Raw genomic sequence first — 24,223 nt, 5'->3', positions numbered from 1 at the left:
TTCACTGTACAGGTTATGGCCATGATAGTGATGTCTATGATCCTACACATGTGACCTATCCCCCCTTTTCCCTGACATGGCCTCTCATGTTGGCTCTTTTGTAGATACTTCACTTGGGTCCATTGCTGGCCTTGCTTTCCTCCATAAGCCAGGCAACTCCTGCCCTTTGTATCTGCTGGCCCTGAGACTAGGAGCCTCCCTTCCCAGCCATTCACATGGTCATCCCCTCAACTTCTTCTGGTCTTTTTGCAAATGTCATCTCACGGGAGTCTTCCCTGACATCCCTACTAGAAATGACCAACCCTCCTTCGCTCACTCTGTTTCCTTCCGTTATGTGGTTATGTGACATACTGTCTATTGTTATTTTTTTATATGTGTACTTTCTTACTAGAATGTAAGCTCTATGCAAGCAGAGTCTCCGTTATTCACTGCTGTATGCCCAGACAGTGCTGGATCAATGAACATATGTTAAAAAATAGAAGGAAGAAGGAAGGGATGAAAGAAGGGAGGATTCCAAATCCAGCCCTGCATTCTAGCAACGTATTTGATTCTCATGAATTAGTAAGCATACGCCTAGTTTTTTAAAAATTTAGTTGTGCTTTTTTTTTTATTATTGATTTCAGAGAGGAAGGGCGACAGAGAAAGAGATAGAAACATCAGTGAATAGCCCTAACTGTTTTGGCTCAGTGGATAGAGCGTTGGCCTGTGGACTGAAGGGTCCCAGGTTTGATTCTGGTCAAGGGCATGTACCTTGGTTGCGAGCACATCCCCAGTAGGAGGTGTGCAGGAGGCAGCTGATTGATACTTCTCTCTCATCGATGTTTCTAACTCTCTGTCCCTCTCCCTTCCTCTGTAAAAAAACAATTATATATATATATTTTAATCAATGATTCGAGAGAATCACTGATTAGTTGCCTCCTGCATGCCCCCAACTGGGGATCAAGTCCACAACCCGGCATGTACCCTGATCAGGACTAGAATGGTGACCTCCTGGTTCACAGGTCAATGCTCAACCACTGAGCCATACCAGTCTGGCAATATATGCCTAGTTTTTAATGTACAATATAGCCAGGGCAGATTCCAAAACTATGTTGCCATAATTGTCCCCACATCACTGGTTATAAACACTACAAATCAGTCACAAATTCTGGTTTAACTCTTGGGCTTTCAATTAAAGTAGAAAGGGATTATTATAATTATTATCATTACCAAATAAACTTCTGTTTATTTTTAAAAAAATGGTGGTCACTTCCAAAAACTATGTTCATCTTTCCAAAAACTACTAATGGACTTGAACCTGTGAAATTACTGATTTGACCTGAGCTTGACCCCTGCAGACAATTCATTTGCCAAGGAGGAAAAAAAAATAGCAATAAAAATGTCTTAACATTTCTCAAACTGAGACCCACAATATTTCTGTTCCTCAACCACATAAACATCGTCTCCAATGTTCTCAGGATAAAGAATAAAAAGGCTGGCTTCTAATTTTTTTAAAACAGAAATGGGCAGCAGCACTTTAAACCTTCTCAGTTGGAAAGTGATATTTTTGGTCAATGATCTATTTTTATTTCTGCTCGGCTGTTTCTCGAGGAGTCCAATGACAAGGACCTGTCCTTCAAAGTTGTAGACTGTGGGCACGGAATTAGCATTTTCAATTACTTCCCCTGGCTAAAGCACACAGGTCTCTTTCCCTCCCTACCCCCCAAACACTCTCTCTCTCTCTTTCTCTCTCTCTCTCCCCTTGGAGGACAGGGAGGGCAGTTTCGGGGTTACCCTTCATTTTTTATTCAGAATGTTCTCAGCAGGCTCCAGGCATACTTTAAAAAGCAATTTATAATTTTTTTCCCAAAAAATAAGAACGGCATCTAGGACTTGAACATCATCAGATGTATGCTTCCATTGCCAAGCCTATCTGTTTTAGTTGACAAATTTGCTTTATGTCATTTTTAATCCGCAGACGTATATTTTTGTAACTCCTATTGACTCTGCAGCAAAGCTAGTTAATGTGATTTTCCTGGATAAGATACTCAGGATAGTTACCCTTGCAGACATTTTTAATAAAAACAAACATCTATTGAGGACTCAGAAATGAGATCAGATTGCTTTATCAACCTAGAAACAACCATCCCTCTATTTCTCATTCTTTTTTCAATACCCTACCTGTTACCACCTTTTTAATACAACCAACTGGTCAGATCAAGGACAGATTTGGAAAGGAAAGACAAAAACCAGCAGCTGCTGCTTAATTTTTGGAAAAGCCATTCTCCAAAAGAAAGCAAACCAGAAAGTACAGGAGGCCAGGTGCAAGGGTCGAGCTCAGGCGATGGGAGTTATAAACTGTCCTACCGTGATGATGTAGTTGTCCTGTCAAGTGGGTGGACGATCTTGAAGGGTCTTCCCTTTATTCTGGCCCTGGTATTTATTTGGTCAGAGAAATAAATGATTCTAACACACTTTGGAAACACATGGTACTCATTAGAAGGGTGCTCACAGAATCTGACAACATTCACTCCAATTCTGAGTTTTTACAGGGCCGCTGTTCTACTTTTAAGCCTTGTGAAGAGTTGTTGGAGACACTGTAGCCTGAGATCTAATCTCTTTGATTGCAAAGAGTCATTCTTAATCAAAGAAGTAAAAAATAAATAAATAAATAAATAAAAAGCAGAGAACTGATGGAATACTCGGGATATAGCTTACACCCTTGGGAAAGGGTGGCATTCATTGAGCACCTACTACCTACTGGTTCCCTGTAAGATTCTTTAAATATTCCATTTCAAGGAGCAGATATCTGGGGCAAAACCACCTTCTCCTCCTTCCCCAAAAGCTGGGGATTAAACTGTCCTCCCCTGTGACAAAAATTGCAAAAAGGACTGCTCTCCAGGATAGACCCTAACACCTTCTGCAAGTTCATTGCTCTGCAAGTCTCCCAGGGCTGAATTCATACTTCAAAGCTTGTTTCACAACTTACCCACCACCAAGTAATAAAAACATCCAGTCCAAGTTCCTGGGAAAGATGTATCTGATAAAAGTACAAAGGCTAATAGGGAAAGTATGAAGAAACTGTGTATAATATGCAAAATATAAATCACTCTAAACTAACACTCCCTTTAAGTATGACCCAGTATGTCAGAGAAGAAAATGCTCATAATGTGTGCGTCTGTGTGTGTGTGTCTACACACACATATTACTCCCTTCCCCATACACTTCAACACTCCAGCTTAAAAGGAACAGAAGCTTAAAAGAATTAAACCAGGATGCTATTCCATGAAGCTGCAAGTGCATAAGCTAGTGGGTGAATTTCTAAACCATGACAATGCCACTGGCTGTTTCATTAAGTTTACCTTTAGCAGGTGTAACCTTCATAACCGGGTGTCTCCATTGGTCTGACATTTACAAGGCAATATCTTTTTAAAGCAATAGCCTTTCGTCAATGTTGAGCCACCTCTTAATTATGGGTCCATTGAACAAAGGTAGCATTCATCTCTTCATTTCACAAAGACAGGCAACTAGCTGCACTGGTAGCAATTTTTATTGGTAGGCAACTGAGTGCTACTTAGATTCACTTTTATTACTCTTCAATAATGAGATTTGTGTTTCGTTTTGTGCTTAAACAATGGATTATACTCAAATGAATCTGTCTTTCCCCTCATTATTATTACTCTTATGACTTTCCTAAGAGAGGAAAGAGAGTATGTTTAGGTACATTTCATTCTATCCTGCCTTAATCAAGTGCTCTTGAGGGAAAATAAGCCAATCTGGAGCTCATCCACCCCACCCCAACTCCTATTAGTTGAGTCACTATGAACTCCAGAGAATGAAGCATCTAAAGCAACATTGAATAATTTCCTTTCTTATATGATGTTCAGAACTTTTTACATTTATATTCACAAAAGGATTAAAGGGCAATGGGATGGCATCTCTTTTTCTTTTATGTCTGCTTCTTGCATTGTTTGGAGAAATTCTGGAAGTAGTATTGGAGCAATAAGTTATATATTTGCTCCATTATTGCTTAACCCTTTTTAGGAGGAACTTTCTTTGCCCTCTTCTAGATTCACAGATTCCCTCTGCCTTATCTGACAAACCCTTAGGAGTCAAGTTCTAAAGCAACCTAACAGTATTCGGAGGAACAGTGCTTACCAACTAGACACAACGAAACTAATGTTCCAAGGAGAACTTCTACTTTTGTTTTTATCCTCATTTTTGTTTTTCTTTTTAAAAAAATATATATTATTGATCTTTTACAGAGAGGAAGGGAGAGGAATAGAGAGGTAGAAACATTGATGAGAGAGAGACATCGACCAGTCGCCTCCTGCACACCCCCCACCCGGATGTGCCCACAGCCAATGTACATGCTCTTGACCAGAATCGAACCTGGGACCCTTGAGTCCAAAGACGGACGCTCTATCCACTAAGCCAAACAGGTTTTGGCTTGTTTTTCTTTTTAACATCATTAAGAAATATTTGGAGAACTTTCTCCATAAATTTTTAGCTATACTAGCAGTGTTGATTTTACTTTTTATTTAAGTACTTTTTTTTTCAAACCTTGGACATAGATGAATGTGAGAGCTGAGAAGGTCCTGAAAGATTGGGAATAAGTACAAGGTCAAGGTCCCACAGCTGGCTGGGGTCTGAGCCTCTAAGAACCTGAGAGTCCTAATTCTCTACCAGGCTTTTTAGTCCCAAACTTCATCTTTCATGAGGAAATCCATCCATGGGTTGCTAAACCCCATTCTGTCTCACCTATTTGTTAACTTGCATAGTATTCAGAAGGCAGTATGAATACTATGCAAGCTAACAAATAGTTGCCTTCTGTATTACACCATTGTGCATGGAATGATAACCTTGCTTGGTAAAATTCACTAGCTATGACCTCCAAGACTGCTGATGGCTCTTGTTCAAACACAACTCTGCAGCCCAAGACCAAGTCATGTGTACCCAATAGAAATGTATCCAGACATCTCCAGAAACATGTCTCAAAGGAAACTCAGACTTAACAAAATTGACAAAATGAAACATAATTTTTAACCCAAGTCTGTCCTATGTTTTTTTAAAACTATTATTCCTCATCAAATTAATGGCGCCACTGCTTAGTAATGTTTTTCTCCAGACATCTTTCCATCACAGCAAGAATGGCGTTCCATTGCAGTTATGCACATTATCCGTCTTTCCACTCTGCTAATAGGCGCAATACTCAATAAAACAAGTGTCGAAAGAAAGAAAAAGTATATTTTCTCTCTTCAACCGATTTGTCCCTTGGTTTCATTAGATTTCTCAAAGGACCTCATCCTATACAAGGCACCGTGGTCCACAGTACAGGTTTTGGTATCAGATCCTCTCCTCTTCATGAGCTGTGTGACCTTGGCTGGGCCACTGAAATTCTACAAAAAGGAGATGACAATTCACAGGTCCCTCAGAGGCATTGATGGGGTAATCCATGTAAATAAGTCAAAACATCTCCTAGCACAAAATAACCCATCAGTATCTGTAAGCTCCTGTTATTCCACATCTTATACTGCACACCCATACAGTAAGTGACAACAAAGGGTGGAAGTAAGTAAAAAAGGAATGTTGTGATTCAGAGAGCCATGTCCACAAGTATTCTGACCTCCCAGATGATTTCCAGCTGTGCTGACTCTCAAGGGTTAAACACACATGCACACACAGGAGCCTTTTCCCAACTCCCAGGCCTGTCATCTGAGGGTGAGGGTTGGGGAAGGGAGGGCTCTGGTTATGGATGTTAAATCAACAATTCCCTCTTACAACAGACCCTGGCTCCGCTCTCCCCATGTCACGGCCTGTGACTGCTGAGCGTCTCCCAAGCATGACCAAGCGATTAGCGGGGCTGTGTCCGCGCCTCTCCTCAGTAATGGGCGCTCTTTCCATTTGCCGGGGATGGGAGCCTGAGCGCTTCGCTGCCTCGCTGGCTGCCTCGTGCATTCCCAGCTTGATGAATTCATTACTCCCCATATTTTCCTCCTCCCTCCTTCAGAGAAAACCCTGCCCTACCGTGTCAGGGTTTTGTTCCCATTTTAATAATAAAAAAAGGGTGCTTTTTAAACATGAAACTTTGCCATCAAGTCTGCGACAGCTGAGCTGCATCCCAAGCCGCTTTCAGAAGAAAGAATGAATGAGGGGAAGATTCTCTAATGCAAACACCAGGGTCCTGCCTTGCACTGGGTGGAGAACACGCAGGATTACGTGGGGCATGGGCTAAAAAACAACTCTTCTTTGCGATCTAAACAGGAATAAGGCTGATGTTATTTGTCCTCAATGGGCAATGGGGTCCCAGCCTAACAACAGGCCTGCCGGCTTCTCCCCACTGTTTGCTGTTTCCCCAATAAACGGCCCCTGGAGTGGACTCTGCCTGCTACTGCCACAGTGAGAGTGTCTGCTCACCTGGGCACTATTCATAGACAAGATGCAATCGGAGGGTGACTAGGGCCAATTCTGCACAGCTGTGGTTTTAGAAAGCACTGTCAGGAGCAAAGGGGAAGGAAGGAAGGTACCCGGATGGATTGGACAGCTAGACAGTAGAACCCCTTATTTATACCCAACCTACGGCATCCAAACCTACTCTTCCCAGCCACGTGACTGCTTTACAATAGCAAGAAAACTGCAGGGAGAATGCCATTCCACAATAAATTACAGACACAGAGGCTCTCTCTGACCGTTCTGAACCAGAATCCAGAGTTATCGAACAGCAAGACTCTGTCCCCAGAAAGAGGGGATTCGCATGTCCCGAGTTGTTCAGCCACCTGCAGGTGTCTAAAATAGTCATCTCTGATTTTATCTTTACACACACACACACACACACACACACACCCCATACACACACACACACACACACACACGACAACCAGACTGTCTCTAAGGGCAACAGGAATCATGGTTCAGAGCTCTCGCCCGGGGGTCAGTCCCCCTGAGTTTGAATCCCATCTAGCTCAGTGACTAAAATGGGTTACTTAACTCTCTAAGCCTCAGCTTCCTCATCTGTAAAATGGGGTGCTCCGACACACTAGGAAGGACATGGTGATTAAATGAAATAAGAATCAAGCTCAGCATGTAGTTGGCTCTTATTAAAATAGCACTGAACATAATGGCACTATGTTTTCCTTTTGGTCATTTCCTGAGATAACTTCAAATATTTGTTTTACAGAAGCAAGTATCATACATCTTTCTGGATGAAAAATTTGTTGTTACCTAGAATTTTTTATCTTACCCAAATACACACAGATGTGTGTGTATACCCATACACATATACACACATATATACATATTTTAAGAATCTATCCCCAAACATGAGTAATATATATACAACAGCAGTGCTTTTTGTAATAAACACTGGGTTACAAAAATTCTTCCTTGCTGCCAGCTACTGGGCTTCTTCTATACCGCACAGCCTCATCCCTCAGATGGTGAAAACATCCCGAATAGACATCTCCTCCATTAGACCAAAGCACCCCCTATCCCTCCACCCTTCGCAGAGGCACAAACTTGCTGTGGTCACACAGCATCTGAAGATCTAAATATAGGGCCCCGGTGCTGGGGGAGGGGTGGGAGATAAGGAGGGCGGAGGTGGAGGCTCATCTGCTATAAATAACCAGGAGCCTGACTCCATTTAGAGCTTCCCAGGTGTAGGGCTCCAGCAAATCGGCTTTGTTTCCTGAAACAAAAGAAACAAGGGCCGCATCCAGGTTGCTCTGAGCCTCTGGCACAAAGATGCTCTTCTGTGTGTTTTCTTCCTTTGGAAGAACAGAGAGCTCTAAATAAACCGTTGTGGTCCCTCGAAGCCCTTCTAATCCCTGAGCCGCATCCGCATCACAGGTAGGGAATGGTCTGCTCACACAGGCTGGCGCCAGCTTCCTGCAGAATCGCTCCCTAAATGGACCAGTTTTACAAGGCAGGGTCTTTACAAGCCGGGCACAGAGCTCAGTGGCGAGTGTTTGTTTCTCTAACATCTTCGAGATGGGTGCTTCGTACAATGTTTTGGCAGCAACAGACATCTGTTTTGGGGTAGACACCTGATCGTTTTAACCATCCCTATAATGGGAAAGTGCTGACTTGAGCAAGCATTTCCAAAGACGCTCTGTGCAGCGAGGATGGCCCAGGGGTCTACAGAACGTTCGTCTGCTCAGCATAATCACAACCACTCAACAGCACTGACTCCCCTCAACGTTTTCCCGACTCGCTGCTACAGAAAAGAACCCCGTATGGAGTCCACCAGGAAATTACTTGCACAATCCCAGGCTGTTTTTGGTGACAAATCGGCATTCCCGCCCTTGTGAGAGGAGTCTTACACGCCTGTGATGTGTAGAGAGCCAGGAGGAGTTTGGATCTATAAACCCGCGAATGGATCCCATTAATACATATATGTAGCTTTTTCCTCTGACATCAATGGCATTTTTGCTTGCCTATATCTGAATATTCTTTATTAAAGAATAAACTCAAGAATGATGTTGTACAAATCACCAGTGTATGTAACTATTGTTTCTTTAAAAACAAAATACATTTTGATTGATTTCAGAGGGGGGGGAGGGAGAGAGAGAAACATCAATGATGAAAGAGAATCATTGATTGGCTGCCTCCTGCACACCCCCTAACTGGGGATCAAACTGTGCTTTGATCAGAACTCTAACCGTGACCTCCTGGTTCATAGGCTGATGCTCAACCACTGAGTCATGTTCATTTCTTATTATGGCAATGCTTCCTCACAGGCAAAAGCCTTTCTCCTAACCCAGAATCACAGTGGAGCTTGCTAGCTTGGAACCTCAGGGTCCAGATTCCATAGCTACTTCCACGAAACCGAACCCATAGATAGCCACATCTTTGATCACGTGTATACACGAGTATGTGTTTAAATACAGCACCAAACTTCCTTCATTCAATGTCCCATTCAAATGTGGACTCATTATTCATGTAAGTCTAACAACAGCGACGGTTCCCACTTTCCTTCCCATCCAGAGAAAAAGTGTGTGCCTGAAGCTTTCTGCTTCCAGGCAGTACACCTGATTTCCTTGGGCTTCCAGCTATGCCTCACCAGTAAGTATTCACAAAACACTTCCCACTGGACGGGGTTGGTGAAAAGAAAGTCCTTCTCTATCATTAATAGCTGGGAAGTCTGAACAGTTTCCTGAAATTTACTTGCTGAGAAAGGTAGTGTGACGCTGGCCCAGGGGTCTTCAAACTACGGCCCGCGGGCCACATGCGGCCCGCAGGAGTCTGATCTGGCCCGCCAGGTTTTTTGGGCAGTGAGCGTAGCCGAGGTGTTACAGTAGGAATTAGTAGTTCATATAGTCCGGCCCTCCAGCTCTCTGAGGGACCGTGATCTGGCCCCCACTTTAAAAAGTTTGAGGACCCCTGGTAGATGAATGAGGTTGCACATAAGCTTGTGGGATCAGGGAGAGAAAACCTGAGCCTTTCCAATGACGCTTGGTTGAGATGTGGCTGATTAACAAGCTTCACAAATACATAATCTATTGCAGCATTAAGAAAATGTCTATATCGTAGAATTGTCCACTTGAAACTTATATAATTTTATTAACCAGTGTCACTTCAATAAATAAAAAATAAAATAAGAAAAATATGACATGCCCAGCAATTCTTCTAAGTTATCTGAACTCACAAAAGAATGTCATCAGAGATGTTTCCCACAAAGGACTAATTTGAAGTCACATCTAGATTCTGCCAGTGGTAGCAGTGAAGAGTGTAACCTGAAGGACACTATGAAGAGCAAAGATGGCATTTCTAAAGCAGTAGATGGATGTTAACCAACATACATCCAGAGCGTGGGTACTTTGCAACCTGAATCAATGAGTCTTGTTATTCGAGTTTAATAAAAATACCCCTTATCCAAATTACAAAAACTAAAAAAAAAAAAAAAATAAAAAAAAATTTAGGTTACCATTACATGTATTTAAAAATAATCAAAGCATCCCAGATGGTGTGGCCCAGTGTTTGAGCATTGACCCATGAACCAAGAGGTCACCAGTTCAATTCTGGGTCAGGGCCCATGCCCGGGTTGTGGGCTTGATCCCCAGTGTGGGGCATGCAGGAGGCAGCCGTTTAATGATTCTCATCACTGATGCTTCTATCTCTCTCTTTCCCCTCCTCTCTCAAATCAATAAAAAACATATTTTAAAAAATAATCAAAGCAAACAATGCATTAGTCCCATCCATATCATTTTAACATTTGGCCCATTACACCACTTTTGTATCATAAAGTTTGGTAAAAGTAGTTACTTTCTATTATTTTACACAATCTCACAAAAAGCACCAAAGCAGGTGGCTCTGCCACCTGAACCGGCATGAGGAGCCTTGCTCGGATTTCACAGAGTTTTGACTAAACCCAGCTAAGCTCTCCTGAATTCTGAGGGTGACGCTGGTGCTGGTAAAACCCATCATTGGTAAAACTCATTTCTCAGCAAATATTCATTGGGAACCTTCTCTCTGCCAAGCGCTGGGCATACAAAGGTGAAAGTTCATGCCTTCACAAGGCTACCTATCCAAGGAGGAGACAGCCAATGAATCCCTGAGTGCATGCCTACCAGGAAATTATTATAGGCTAGAAAAGGATAGGAGGGAATAGGATATTCCTCTGAAGATTAACAAGCAGAGAAAGCATGTAGAGTGTTATGAGTCCTGGCTATGTTAGCATTCCTGTAGGCCTCTTTGAGTAGGTGTCAGGTATGGTCTCAAAACAAACTATATACTTGCACAGAGCAGAAACAGGCTCTGTAAAGCAATGTCTAGATGTATTTTATTTGTGGCGCTTAATACACCCCATATGTGTTTCTCAGATCTAAATCACTTTTCTCAAGTTGCAATTCATTCTATCATTACAATACACCTAGGCTGAGCCTTTCATCCTTATCTTTCTCTAGACTGTGGCATACTGCTCACAAAGGCTAAAGGGTAGTAGAGGGTTGCCAGACGGATTTGGAGTCCCCATGTGATCTATATTTTTCAGAACCAATGGCCACTTTACAGACCCAACATTTCAAAAGGGAAATCGGGCTCAAAACACACCATTCTGATCAAGGACGACAGCCATTACAACAATAAGTGCTAAGCATGTGTCAAGACTGTGCTAGATGCTTGCAGACACTCTACCCTCATCAATTTATTCACTGCCTCAGCTATGGTGGGGACGGGGGCTTCACTTGGCCACACACCCTGAACCACAAACAGTACTTAAGTTTCCAGGCTGCCAGTCTTTGGGACTCCCTTTTCACGATATTTAAGTACTTGTGACAAGAGATTCTAAAAGCTTTCTGAAAGTCCTAGGCTCTAATGGAAAAGCCTTTTACATATTTTATAAAACTAAACAAACATCAAAGTTAACACTCAGAGGCAACTTGTTTTTTCTCAACTCTGCAGAGCCTTGTCAGCATGGAAATCCCTCCTGCTGGTTCTATAATATTTATTTATTTATTTTTAAATGCATATATATTTTTTATGGATTTTTTACAGAGAGGAAGGGAGAGGGACAGAGAATCAGAAACATCAATGAGAGAGTAACATAGATCAGCTGCCTCTTGCACACCCCCTACTGGGAATGTGCCCGCAACCAGGTACATGCCCTTGACCAGAATCAAACCTAGGACCCTTCAGTCCGCAGGCCGATGCTCTATCCACTGAGCCAAACCGGCTTCGGCCTGCTAGATCTATTTAAAGGAATAGTGCAAGAGCCCTGAATTATGAGAGGAAAGAAGATTATAAGTTTCCTGAGGGTAAACACTTAACTCTATTTCACATTTTTGTTTCCCCGGTGCTCACACAGTTCCTGTGGGTGGATGAGAAATGTTTAATTACACAGATGTGGGAAAATATGACAAGATTTTTTTAACCACACAAAACACTCAGCTTGTTGATTTTCTATTAAACATTATTAGCTACCTACAAGTTTCAATAGCAACTGAAGATTTAAAAAAAAAAAATCTCTCAGTGTACAAATATATGATTTCATTATAAGCATGGGCTATACCAAACTTCCTACAACACTTTACAGACCCCCAACATTTCAAAAAGGACATGCAGGCTCAAAACCACATTCTGATAAAGGATAATAGTCATTATAACAATAAGTGCTAAGCATGTGCCAAGCACTGTGCTAGATACTTCTAGACCCTCTTTCTTCCCTCTCCACTTTAGTCAGCAGGTCACTGCCTGATGAGGCAACTTCTTATCAAAAAGGATTCCCCTAACCACCATCTCTAATAGCTCACTATTTGGTCTTTCTTATGTCTTACCTTGCTTTTTCATCTCCCTGCCACTTTCTATATTTATTTGTTCAGTTATTTGTTAGATCCATTTCTACGTACTAGAATGTAAGTTCCATGAGAGCAGGAACATTATGTTACTCGCTCTTGAAGCTTTAAGCAACACGTAGAACTCAATAACTATTTGATGAATGAATAGCATATGAATGATATTATTCACCCTTTAAAACAACTCTGCAAAGTAATACCTTGAGCCCCAAGAAACACACCTACAAGTTTGAGTTCTACTCTCTTCTTGAATAGACAAACCATCCCCCACCCCACCTCTTCCTACCTTTCCTTGATAGAATCAAAGTCTCCAGCTCTCTCTTTTCCTGGCACATTCTCAGAGGAAGGCGATGAGCAAAGTCCACACAGATTATTCATTGCTCTTGTTATTTTTTGTGACTTATTTGCAACCCGAGAAGGAAATGTCCTATCGCTTGGAGTTTAGCAACAGAGATGGTCGGGTTTCCAAGTCATCTCTGACTCACCTGGATCCTCACTGCGCTGTGGACATAGCCTAAGGCACGGGCCAGAATCGGAGGAGCCGATTTCTGTGGACTCACCGGGAGAGGAGGACGGCACATCCCAGGTTGAGGGGACGGGTTTTCCTGTGCTGCAGTCTCGCCCATTTATATCCAAGACCCTCCACCTCTGAGGTACCCTGTTGAATGACTCACTCCTGGCTACACTTGCGCTTCAGAAAATATTGGGTAGAAATTGCGCTCGCTCTGGCTGCTGTTCCAGAATGATCTCACTCCGGCTCCTGGTCCATAATGATGAGGCACTGCCTAAATTATATCCTACAGAAGATTTTCAGTGACTTCTTTCAGAAAAAATGGACATCTGACTTCCTTACACTTAAAATTTCATCTCCAGGTAAGTATCGCCTTTTCTCCAATATTTTTTTTTTATTTCATGAGTATGATGGATGAAAACAGAAGGAACTGTTTTAATGGCTCTGAGAAAATGAATCATCTCTCTCATGTGCATTTTACTCCTTGCAAAGATTTTTTTTCTTAAATCTGTAAGTGCATTTCTGAGAGTTCTTAAATGCAAGCATCTCTCTGAGCTTGCTAACTGCATTTCCCATAGTAGGCCATTTAAAATGTGTCTTTAAAGTAGATTACGTATCTCAGGGGACGGTGATGGGCTATGGAGTCACCCACTTTGATGTCACCAGTTCAAATGTAGTCCAGACTTTTGGCAGTGAAAAAGAACACCACCATTATAACTGACCAGTGTCTGGCTTACTTTTGTAGAGATGAGTTAGTGACTCCTGTCCAATACTTAGTTTTATGTAGCCAATCACCAGTGCCAGCATCATCACCAGTACAAGATTCTCCCAGTGATGGAGGAATTGGAAAGGATGAGTCTGTACACAAACACACGTACACACACACATGCACTTTGTGAGCATACATGCATCAACATATGTGCACACACATACATATAGATATACACACACACATCCCCATAAAACTATTTTGACTGAACTCATGCATGAGGGACAGGAAATATATTTTAACCATTTATTTGACAACACTCTACTCGGTGCAAACTATTCCCCGATGTAAGTCCCTGATGTAAGCTTATGGTCCTGCTCTCGCCCGGCAGGATTTCTGCAAAAAATGAGAGCACCTCCACTAGCCAGCCTTGCTGTTCACTGTGATGAGATAGAAGAAGGATTGGTCTTCAGGGATGTCCATCTGGGAGCTTTTAGGAACACAAGCCTGCACTTAAAGATCAAAGACTCCTGAGATGGCTCCTCAGAAATACACCTTTGCTTAGAACCCGAAACTGGATGCCATTCCAGATGCCCCGCCCCTCTTGATCTCTCAGATCCACTGCCTCAGCATGGCCAGTCTAGTTTCTATTGTCATTGTCACCACCTTAGGGAAGGCCACCGCCATCTTGCCCCCCTTGATTACTACAAACTCCTCATCATCCCTATCTGTTATTAGACTCCATCTATTCCCCATAATATTTCCAGAGCATCTCTCCAAACTGTCATGCTCTGCTTAAAACCCTCAGTGGCTCCCCATGGCTTCAGGATGAGGTCCATACTCCTCACCATGGCCTCCTTTTCTGAATCCACATCACAGAAAGCATCTGACCCATCAATGTCATTCTGGTAAGGATTCCAATGGCCAGGAATGGATAGCTGCCTCCCCACATTCCCTAGCTACTACTCAGCATAACTGCCATTTCTTCCCAGGAGTGTGTCCTGGTCCTTCCATGGTCTGGGTTGGGTGGGTGCTATTCTTAGAACCCCATCACGTCACTCACCACACTATAGTGGAAGATCACACTCTTAGGAAGAGCTGAGGCTTGTTCACTGCTGAGTCCCTGGCCACTACCGTGATATCACCTCGTCAGTCAATGGAGGGCAAAATCCTATTTCATAATAATATTAAGACTATAGTATGCTAAATCATCACATGATCTCACTCACTTATGGATAATAGAGAACATTATAAACTGATGAACAAAAAGATAGATACAGAGACAGTAAAGCAACAAACAGACTGTTGAATTACAGTGGAAAGGGTAGGGAGATATGGGGGAGATAAGAGATCAGTTGAAGGACTTGTATGCATAAACAATGCATGCAAAACTCGGGGGTTGGTTGGGGCATGTATGGGAGTGGGGGAGCTATGGTAAGATATGTACACATATAATACCTTAACTTAAAGAAACGGAAATAAAAGACTAAAGTATCTTAAGTCTGAATGCTGATATCATTCGCTCATTCATTTATTCATTCAACATTCACTAAGCACCCTCAATAGATCAGACACTGTAATGTGTTAAGGATATGACTTTAAGACACATCACCTACGCCCCCAAAGAGACTGCGAAAGAACGCTTTAAATCCCTTTTTCAGACTGGAAAGAACCATCTACTTTCTACCACATAGCTTCCATAACCTGTAAAAACAACAACAAAAACAACAACTGGAACAAAATTAATAGTTTGGCTTGGCCAAAAGCCAGAGGAGACTGGGGCGTTTTTCTCAATAGAATCAGTTGACACTGTGTCGCGTGCGCCTTTAGAATGGACCAGCAAAGCATTAAAATGCCAAAAACGTGGAGAAGAAACACATTCAGGGAGCTACCAGGAGAATATGAAGGACAGACATAATTAAAGAGAGAGTGGCACAATAAATACAGGGTACTTGGAAGTCCCTTTGTCATGGGGCTACACGGCAGTCTGACTCCCATTAAAGTCATTCGGAATTGATTCCCTGGGTCTAATGAGAATCTCTTGACAACGCCAAGACACTCGGCCTTCTCAAGAGCTCCTAAAAGGCGCCCTCAGAGCCCGACCTGCTGGATATGCAAGCTAAGAACGCACAGCCACTCACTCAGCAAAATAGACCATGTCCAGAGAGGAGTGAGCAGTTCCCTGTGCCGTTCATGAGGGGACTGAAGGGGGTCGCCCTTTGGATGCCCATTTCAAGGGCATGGTCCCGCCGAATCCCCACCTTCTAAAGCTTTCTGGCTCTGAGTGTCTCAGACTTCAAGTGTTGTGATATTTCATAACAGGTTTCCTGTAACCCATACGCTTTCTATTTTATCTTTGGGCTAGAAGTTGTAGCTTCCCATTTAATTGGAATAAAAGGGAGAATTTATAGAATTTCCCCACGGAGGTCATCTTTCCTCATATATTTCGGATGATTCCCAATAGAAAGCAGCTTAGAATAAGGACCGAGGCATCCCCGATACATGTAATCATCAACACTCACTTCCCCGCCAGACAAAAATGCCAGCAAATTTGAGGGACATATACTCTAAGTCAGTGGGACATGCAAGAAACCCAAATTATTACATTACCAATTCCTTGGACCCCATTAACCTTGAGAGAACGGTAAAGGTCATCTGCCTGCCTGGCTAAATAGCTTTCAGCAATTTCTCTAAAAATGTAGCAGCAATTCCTCTTCTACCCATGCTCGATTTTTTCCCATTTTTAATCACTACAGGTATTTTGCATGAACACAGAGTCTTTATTTCGTAAGGATTGATCCCCTTGCCACTTACTGCTGCTTCCTGACTTCATAGTGTCTGCTAAGGAGCTAATTTTAATGTCACAGACAATTGTGATTTCATGAGGAAGCAGCTAACCTCTTGTGAAACAAAGGCCCTGTTTTCAAGCAAGTGTTTCTTCTAATAAATTGCAAAAAAATAGCTAAGCACCTAAGATGTAAAATATCAATAGGTGATTTACCTGAAAATTAGATGCTGACACTGTCTATGACTCTCCTTAATAAAGCCACAGGAAAAAGTTAGGATGAAGACAAAAACCAAAGAGCTGCCAAAACCGGTTTGGCTCAGTGGATAGAGCATTGGTCTGCTGACTGACAGATCCGGGTTGGATTCCTGTCAGGGGCATGTACATTGGTTGCGGACACACCCCTGGTATCTCTCATCGATGTTTCTGGCTCTATCCCTCTCCCTTCCTCTCTATAAAAAACAAACAAACAAAGAATAGAAAAATATACTTTCAAATGGTTAACACATGCTTTTTCTACATCTTTGCAAGTGTTGTTTGCCTACCAGCGTGGGACCATTATTTTGTTATTATTTTACTTATTACCCATAACAGATATTTTTATGATGTTTTGATTTATTTAAATGTTTCACAAATTTTAGAAGCTCAGCTGTCTCCTGTTGTACTCACTCTAAATGAATGGCCACGTAGGGTCAGTTCGCTGGAATCTCACAGGAGACAAGACAAGATGCAGCTGCCAGGTTAGGGAAGGCAGGATCTCAGCAAAGCACTCAACCAACATGGCATGGCGAGGGCCCATGCACTCTGTCCCATTCCATGGAGATCCATGCTGACTGCAACTCCAGCCTGGACACCAGATACATCTTTCCATTCCATTAGAGACAGTCCGGCCACATGCACCAAAATGAACCAGGTTGTGGCATGTGGGGTAGTGGCCTCAATGAGATACATCTTGATTTAATAGAGAAATAAAAGTGATATAAGGTCGTACGCTAAGACCATCATAAAGAGCATGCAAGCACCCTATGCTTTAATAGTCCCAAGCTGCTTTTCAACTCTGAGTGAAACCATTTGCCTAATGTCTACAGAAATGGCGCAATTAATTTTCTCCCTTAAATATTATCAGACTGTTCACTATTATATGTCTTAGCAGAAGTGTTTTTCTTGTTCTCTCTTTATGTTAAAATTCTAGAGATATGAGGATGGAGACAGTGCTGATTTCGGAATGACAGGAAACCTGCCCAGAGAGAACGCAATTCACATTTGATGACTGTCTTAGAGACTCTTGGCAAAGATCAAGTGCCCAGTCTGAAGATGAGCCATGTGAATGATACCAAATGGCCTTGGGCAGTGAAAAGCAGCCTCAGGACCTCCCTGTGCCTCCATTAAGGATTCCTTCACTCAGTGAAAGTTTCTGAGCAACTACTGTGTCTTAGGTCCATTGCTTCCGGCAGAGGACAGCAATTTTAAACAGGATGGATGGCCGGTGTAGATGCCATTGCAAAGGTAACATTTGAGAAAAGATTTTGGTTATGGAAGGAATTCAACCCTGGGGTACATAAAGAGTATTTCACGTAGAGGAAGCAGCCAGTGTTAAGGCCCTGTGGCAGCAGCAGGCCTGGAGACATGAGGAGAGAGGAATGAGACACCAGGCAAGGGAGGAGATGGAGGGCCATAGCAGCATTTTGAACCGAACAAGTAACCAGACTTAGAATTTAAAATCTTTTCATTCAGATAAGTCACCTGCTCGGCAGAAGTAGAGACTCAGCATTGACGACTTAAACCAGTTCAACATGTATAAATGGCCCTTCGCTACTAAACTTTCATTAGTAGCAAGACAAGTTCAAATCTCCAACTACCAATGAATTTAGCATCACAATTATTTAAAAAAAAAAAAACAGAGGGAAATTACCCACATTGTTTGATATTCCTTTTAAGACAGCCTCTTCCCTAAAGCTCTATGAGCCTGAATAAGTCCTGGATTCTATTTCCTTCTCTTGAAAATCAAGGAGTCAGTACTGATATAAGATTATCTGTAAAATCACCTCTATAAAGCATCAGAATCTGTGGTAGCCAGTCTCCATGATAGCCTATGATTAAATCTCTGTGTGAGTGGTGAATAAATAGCAAATTAGGGCTGGACCATGTGACACCCTGCATTATGGCAGAGTGATGGTCTGTGGCTTCCAAGGATAGGCCATAAAGGGCAGTGGTTGGCAAACTCATTAGTCAACAGAGCCAAATATCAACAGTACCACAACTGAAATTTCTTTTCAGAGCCAAATTTTTTAAACAAACTTATTCTAATGCCACTTCGTCAAAATAGACTCACACAGGCTGAGGTATTTTGTGGAAGAGCCACACTCAAGGGGCCAAAGAGTCGCATGTGGCTCACGAGATGTCTGGGGGATACCAGCTACCATGCCATGAAGAGAGGCCCATATGGGAAGGAACCACATTGTCATCTGCCTGAATGACCACCTTGGAAGTGAATCTTTGGGTTCTATTCAAAACTCCCTTTGGCCGACACTCAAGTCCAACTTCCCGGTGACAGATACCTCATAGTGTTGACCCAGAATTCCCTTGATCCAGAATCCCCCAACAAAACCACACCTAGATTCTCAATCTGTAGAAACCATGAGAGAGAATAAGTCATTATTGTTTGAAGCCTCTAAATTTGGCGTTATTTGTTACTAATAGATAATCCAGTAATAGAGGCCTTCTATTTTCTAACATCTAAATATCCCAGTGCTCATAAGTGAGCTACTGCTTACAACATTTATTTTCATTGACCATGCTTTTGAATTTCTGAACTTAACACAAAAATCTGGAATAAGATCACAACCAGATAAAATGATGAGAAGTGGAAAATATATACTTTCTTTGGATTGAAGTGCCAAAATTAGAAAGTATTGAGAGAGTGTTAGAGAATATTCAATGATGATGGACACTGGAGTCAGGAAAAACAAAACACAGATGTGAAGAATGATTCTGTCACTTACTAGCATGAGCAAATTACATAAATTAATGGAGCCTCGGTTTCTCTGCTGGTCTATTGGTTCCCTATTGTTCATGGTGTCTGGCAAGAATGCTTTCCATCTGAAAGTCGCTTAAGGAATGCTTTAAGTGCCAGACCTCTACATTCATGTATCTCCTGAGCATATCCCATTGAGTACCATCATCAAATGTTAAACTGTTCTAACTTACACTCAGAGCAGAAACATCAGACCAACCATGAGGTTTTTGTGTTTTTGTTTTTTTATGAGGTGCAACATGAAGAGATTTCACTGTATGGGCAAACATACATGAGCAAATCAGAAGAGTGGAGAGGATCCCAGCTAGCCCCAAATGAGAGGGGCAGATGTAGTCATTAACACAGTTTCTGAGGAGTAAATATACCCTTTTGTATTATTTTTATATTTGTCTGCTCTTGCATGCTGTGTCTCTTTGGCAAAGGAGAGCCAATATCGGTATCTGAAAATGACTGTTAATCACATCTTTGGAGCAATGGATTTCATCAAAGGAGGAAAACACTCACAAATGCAGCTGGAAAGTGAAGGAGAAAAAAAAAAAAAAGAGAGAGAGAGCGAGAGGGAAGGAAAAAAGCAGCCACCCCTGCAGCCAAAACAACTCAGTGTGGGAGGAGTGTCATGTGGTCGCATCTCAAAGCCCAGCTGATCCACAAAATCATCGGAAATGAGGCGGCTGGCTCTGATGACCATTGAGATTTGGGGGTGCATTTATCCTTCAATAGAAAATCTGCTCAAATGAATTCTCCCACATACATGCCCTCCGCCATGGCAATGTACTACTAGCAATCTTCGTAAAGAACTGGGCGCCATCAAAGGTTATCTTTTCATTCCAAGGTACAGAATAAAAGGTGGAGATATAATTTCACACTAAATTTTGCCCTGTGATCAGAAGTCATTGAACAACTGTTTGAGGAGGCTAAAAGTGTTTGAATAAAATAGAGACCAGGAAAACTTGGACCTTAAATGCACATTTATGGGAAATAAGATTAAGTGAGGTGGGTAGTAGAGGCAGAGAAGCCTAGGTAGAGAAGAGGGAAGAGAGAGAAATTTGATTTTGTTCTCTAGATCAGCCCCTTACCTCCTTGTCCATCCCTAGAGATAGACTAGATCTGAAAATGCCTTTGATCTCTGGTAGACAGGTTTCAGCACCAATAGGCTAAAATATTCATGGGCAATGGCCTGCAAATTCCATCAGCCACATTAAATAATTAGATCTACAGATGATTCCAAGGTTATACACCAGACACTGCCAACTCCATGCGATCTGCTCACTATGCAAATATTTACACGTGTATGCAAATATCTACATACTTGCAAAGTTATATTATTTTAAATAACTCATTTCCCTGCAGCTTATATACTCTTCAGAGAAAATAACACACAGCCCAACTATTGCTAAAAAGAAAGGAAGCAAAAGGACAAACTCATAGGCTTTGTTTAGGCTAAAGGAACTGGCGAGTATTTCTCTCCTTCCTTCCACAGTTCCTGAAGCTACCTCCACAGTGACTACCCTTTGCTGGGAGCTCACCAGATCCTCCCACACTGAGCTGCAGACCAGGCTCTTTACACCCCTTCCTCTGAACTCTTTGATCACCATAGAACTAGATCCTTGGGACTTGTATCCGTCTGCTAGGCTGCCATAGCAAAGGACACAGTGGCAGCTTCAACCACAGACACGATTGTCTCAGTCTAGAGACTAGGGGATCTGAAATCAAGGTGTGGACAGATAATGGTACCTTTGGAGGTTGAGGGATGGATCTGTCCCAGCTCTGCTCCCCATGTTAACCTCAGGATGTCAAAGGAGAAGCTGAAGAACACATTTCCCTAACAGCAAAAAATAAAGGTTTAAGACGTGATCGGATGCTGAGTGATGAGTATACTCAAATTTGCTCCTGTGTCCATGGACATTTTAACAAGTGAACTCAACACGTTCCAACTTGTTGAAGGCCAAGCGTTCTGTAGTCTCATAGAAACTGTAGTTCCTTAAGGTGCCCTCTGCTGGGTAACCACAAACCCACAGAAGGAAGAAGTGAAATTAGAAGACTGCCTGCCAACATGGCACAGTGGTTGAATGTCGACCTATGACCCGGAAGGTCATTATTAAGATTCCCAGTCAGGGCGCATGCCCAGGTTGCAGGCTCCTACTCCAGTAGGGGGCGTGCAAGAGGCAGCAGATCAGTGATTGTCATCATTGATGTCTCTCTCTCACCCTCTCTTTTCTTCTCTAAAATCAAATATACATTATATATATATATATATATATATATATATATACACACACACACACACACACACACACACACACACACACATACATACACACACACTAGAGGCATGATGCAAGAAATTCATACAAGAGTAGGCATTCCTTCCCCTGGCTCTGGCACTGGCTTCCCTCTGGTACCCAGGACCCAAGCTTCCCTCTGGATGCCAGCAAGCACCTGGGACCCCAGCTTCCCTCGCAGCCCTGGCTTCAACCGAAAGGACGTCGTGAAAGTATCTAGTCTAATTAGCATAGTATGCTTTTATTATTATAGATATCAGAAGAGTTAGCCCTGAAGTGTGTACCAGGCCTTGTATGCATTTTTATTTCCAAATAAAAAAGGGGAAATGACTTCAAGCTAAAATCTTAGAGCATCCTTTAGCAACGTAAGGACCTAAAATGGCATGTGAGTTCGCTTTAATTGGCGGAGGATGTAGTTTAACGCCATTCCACTGAAAGAGTGACAAAGCATGTACCCCACCTGGCTGGCTGCTAGCTCTGGGTCTCACCTCCTACCATCCAAGGAAGAAATGGAAACGGTCAGCACCAGGATGAAGACAGTAAATGCGGTGTGATGATCATGTCAATGAAAGCCAGTTCCTTTGGACTGTCCCCCCTTTTCCTTCCTTCCAAAGTAAAAATTTAGTTTTGTGACTTCTGTGGGTGTTTGGTTTCTTATTTCAATTTATTTTTAAAGTTTGATTTAAATTTGGAATCTGCCTAAGACTTTTGACATTTATTTCTGGGGGTGTTTTCTGAAGCTCGATGAAGTGGGTGTTGATTGACAGGCAGGTTGCTATGGAAATGGCTGTCAATGCAGAGACTAAGGCTTTATCCCGTACTTTTTCTTTGTCAGGCAAAGGCTTGTGGGATATTTTAAAAATAGTATAAGTGCCCCAGAACTAATGGGGAAATGGCTCTATGACTCTTTTCTAACATACCTATCAAAACCTGCAATTGTTTTCATTCTGTACTGTTCTGTTCTGAATCTGTAGCCATAACTTTTTGCTTTAAAAGGAGTGCTTTCCAATATTGTTTTCTCTCACTGGTTCACTTGTTCTTCTGTGAAACTGGTCCCCCTATGAACGAAACTGCGCTGGAAAGGAAAGTACCAAAAAGCATTGAGTAGTCTTTCCCAAGGAAATCCCACTGAGGACCACCATGAACTTGGACAGCCTGCCAACTCCATGAGGGGGCTGCATCTACCGGGCAAGTTCTTCATCCCGGGCTTTTAAAGAGAAAATTCAGGGGATGACAAAAATGCATGGATGATGTTTTAATGTGATATGATTTCTCCAGGGGGAGATAGCACATCATATACAAAGTCAGATGGTAATTAAGAACCATTTCCCTCATAAAAAATTACCTTAGATTTAAGTTGGGTTCAATTATTCTTATTTCTATTCATTTATTTATTTCTATTGAATATTTCTCAGGATCCTCACTCCCTAGAGATTCATTGCAGCCCAAAAAGTAATTGGATTCAAAATACTTTCCAAGCATTATTTTTTTAAAATGCAGAAACCCCATGGAATAATATGATGTGCAAATAATGAAGTGACCCTCCTCTAAACTCAGATTCCTGGGAGCTGCACATCCTAAGCCTGTCACTATCATGCAAATATCACATTGCTGTGGGGGCCGCATTACTGCACAATGACTCACTGTAATTACGAGTCAGCTCGCTTTCCTCCACTCTTTCTGTTTTCTAAATATATTTGTGTTGATCTCAGAGAAGAAGGCAGGCAGAGAGAAAGAGAGGAGAGAGAGAGAGAGAAAGAGAGAGAGAGAGAGAGAGAGAGAGAGAGAGAGAGAGAGAGAGAGAGAGAGATCTATGAGAGATAATCATTGATCAGCTGCCTCCCGCACACCCCTTACTGGGATGGAGCCTGCAGCCCAGGTATATACCCTGATCAGGAATCCAACCGAGACCTTCTGGTTAACAGATCAATGCTCAACCACTGAGCCACACCAGCCGGGCCTTTCTTCAAGCAGGGATCCTTCGTACAGCAAGAAGCATAGGCACTCCACAGAGTGTGTGCTTAGTAAATATCTGCTTCTTGTGCTGCACAGAACTTTTCGGCAAAATAATCGATGTCAGAGGTCAGTGAAAAGGCACCGCCCACAAACTTGAAAGTTGTAGAAATGTTCAGAGATCTTTTCTTTAGAAGATAAATTATACATCTGTTCTCATTAAAGAACTCTGGACACTTCAGTGCTTCAGTTGAAGACCATTCTGCTTTTTACCTTGCTTTATTATCCAAACTAGAAACACCTTGCATTTAAACAGGTATCGCCAGCACTAGACAAGAATTCAAGTGGGACCCATGAGGTCTTGCTTTGAAGTCTCTTTAAAGTTTTCAGCTAGAAAATTTCAGGAGGAGAACTGAGAGCCACAGAATTGCCCACCGCTTCCAAAAGAATGTGTTGCTAACATTTGCTGACACGCCAATGCCCCAACAGCCCTGACAAATATCTTACAAACATGTGTGTGGTAAGGAGAAAAATATTCCAAGCAAAACAATGCTTAGTGTGTTCAAGGAGACTAGGAAAGGCTAGTCAGCCAGGACCAAAACACATGTTAGAGGCATTGGAATCCCACTCAGTGAGACCACCAGCTAGCACATTCCAAGTGAATTTGGGACACATAGTTAAGG

At 42.3% G+C, this 24,223-nt stretch overlaps 1 protein-coding gene across 4 annotated transcripts in view; it reads right to left on the bottom strand.

Annotated features, from left to right (window-relative positions):
- The window catches only part of ESRRG (estrogen related receptor gamma), a 444,044-nt gene that overhangs the window by 337,644 nt on the left and 82,177 nt on the right, over window positions 1-24,223 (bottom strand). The window lies entirely within an intron of this gene.

Source organism: Pipistrellus kuhlii, unplaced genomic scaffold, assembly GCF_014108245.1.
Source record: "Pipistrellus kuhlii isolate mPipKuh1 unplaced genomic scaffold, mPipKuh1.p scaffold_m20_p_25, whole genome shotgun sequence".
NCBI classification, from domain to species: domain Eukaryota; kingdom Metazoa; phylum Chordata; class Mammalia; order Chiroptera; family Vespertilionidae; genus Pipistrellus; species Pipistrellus kuhlii.
This window is presented reverse-complemented; position numbering and strand designations above follow the sequence as displayed.